General features: G+C 39.1%; 1 non-coding gene across 1 annotated transcript; it reads right to left on the bottom strand.

Annotated features, from left to right (window-relative positions):
* Nucleotides 1-1,212: 1,212 nt before the first annotated feature.
* Trnaa-cgc (transfer RNA alanine (anticodon CGC)) lies at nt 1,213-1,286 on the bottom strand. Its single transcript has one exon. It is a non-coding gene; the product is annotated as a tRNA-Ala (tRNA).
* Between the last annotated feature and the right edge of the window lie 1,129 nt (nt 1,287-2,415).

Here is a 2,415-nt window from a genome sequence, read left to right as displayed (position 1 = left end):
GTCTTAAGGTCTGAAAGCACAGCTTTTTTTTTTTTTTTAAATACTCTTCAGCAGGATTCATTAAAATCATGATATCTTTAACATCGGGGTACCTTTGATGGCTTCTAGAGGTTGAAACCAAGATGATGTATAACTCATCAACTAATCAACCTTTCTTGGATAAAAGATGGTTTGTATGGCTAGACGTGGCACTCAGGTCCATTCTTGACCCAACACTCAATTCCTAAATTTTTTGTGGAATTTATCTGACAATATGTTAGCTTCAAATATGAGCCTAATTCCTTGATTTTAAAGGGGGAAATATTTTGAAAGGTTTGAGGTAGAAACATTTATCTGCTGCAGGATGTTCTCACTTGGTAGGGTCCAGGAATTGGAAAACACCGTGTGGAAGGGTCGAGGGTGTCTAAGTAGAATGGATTGAAGCTAAGTGATATAAAATGCATTAAGCCATGGAGATAGTCACAGAACATTCTATCATTCTGTCTGATGATGATGATGATGATGATGATGATGGATGAATATTTACTCCCTTCCTATATGTCAGACGTGAGCTCTGGTCTTTACAGCCATCCTCTCAAAAATTCTGGAAGATAGTTGCTACTGTTATTCTCAGTTTACAGTTGAGGGAACTGAAGCCCAAAGCTATAAATATTTTGTCATAGGTGTAACTACCAAGCACTCCCCCAATCAGATGCACCAGGATCTCCTAGAAGCACCTGCAACCTTTGTTTATATGCCTACCAATTCTTTTAGTTCTCCTTCCATCGTACAGGTAAGGAAGAGAACCAAGCCAGGAATTTCCAGGCGACTGACTTCAGTGACAATCACTTCAAGTCAGCAGGAAGCGTGGGAGGACTGGAACATCTCTTGGCCTTTACCCCAGGACAATTTCTTGGCATGGTCTCTCTCTTCGCTTGCCATTCAAGCAGCCTCTTTTCTGCTGCTGACAGCTCCACCCAGATTCCTTCGCTGTTTTCTACACTCTACCTCACTCATCTCCACCACCTTAATGGACTTCCTTTTGCTCATATAAAGTCTTTGCTAAAATTCAAGTTTTGTGTTGATGTTTCATTAAAATTAATGTGTAGCTTGTTATATATCATTTAAATATGCATTCATACCCAGCTATTTTTTTTTCAGATTAATATTACACATTCCTTTTGAGAGAAGATGGGCAGGAATTCTTTTTTTTTTTTTTTTTTTTTTTTTTTTTTGCAGTACTGGGGATTGAACCCAGAGCCTTGTGCTTGCGAGGCAAACACTCTACCAACTGAGCTATATCCCCAGCCCACAGGAATTCTATCTTTGACCACAGAACTCATGTTCAAACTGATTCCATAAAAGAGACTATTTGCATTAGCTGTAAGAATCATAATAAAAACATTCACAAATCATTGTGATGTCTGATATTTGGGTTGACCTTTTCTTTAACTTCTAAGCCAAATCTGTGATTAAGGACTGCAGTGAAATTTTTAACATGTAAATATAAGCTTTGTCATTAAAATACTAGATTGATCAGAAATGCAAAAAGCAGCTTGTTAGTAAATTGACTGAGAAATCCCTGTTTTTTTAGAAAGTGCTCATGGGAATAAGTACTGATGGACTAGAATTGTCTCTCCTGCATCATCACATGGGAGATAAAGAGGAAACAAAAGGGTGGAGCCAGACTTCTGGGTCAAGGGGAAAGCTACAAGAGCAAACTAGGTTGTCTTTAAGTAGCTAACTAGTGATTGAGGAAGGAAAACCATCAACTGCAATAAGGAATGTTGAGAAACCTCCTTTGTGGGCTTTTGATGCCCTTTGAAACTGCATTTGCTAAAGTCGACATGTGCCAAGGCTTACGAGGTGCCACGCACTCTCAAGGTCCACTTTTGATTCCATAATCACCCCCTAAAAGGACACTCTCATTCCTCCCATTTTACAGGTAGCAAAAAATAAGACCCTGGTAAGACAGCTAACTTGCCTGCGGTCTCACGGCTGCTGAGAGATGAAGCCGGGCTTCAAATACACCATTGTATTGCTTCTTCAGTAGCCACACGTTAACCCCAGGAAGAAAGCCTGCTTCAACACACTGTATATTGTTGCTGTGTTTATCTATTTTAATAAATGGGTTTTTTAAGGCAATTGAGGAGAAAACCATTATAATCTCTCAGGTAATCATGGCTACCTATGAAGTCAGTCTTTCTAGATCTGGAGCTTCTATTAAAGGCCCCATCACATAACTTCCCCCACTTCCCAGCAAATAGGAAATAATAGACTCTTGAATGCTTTGCCATGCTCTCTTCAACTTGAGAATGCAAAATATCATTCAATGGAATTAGAGCAGCTTAATTTTTTAAAAATTGTCATCTCCCTTTGAGAAAGCAGTTATGCCAAGCTATTGGCTGGTCTGTGACCAGAATTAATCAGATTAGA

This window comes from Sciurus carolinensis, chromosome 9, assembly GCF_902686445.1.
Source record: "Sciurus carolinensis chromosome 9, mSciCar1.2, whole genome shotgun sequence".
Classification (NCBI taxonomy): domain Eukaryota; kingdom Metazoa; phylum Chordata; class Mammalia; order Rodentia; family Sciuridae; genus Sciurus; species Sciurus carolinensis.
The sequence above is the reverse complement of the archived record's forward strand: the minus strand, read 5'-3'. Positions and strand labels throughout refer to the sequence as shown.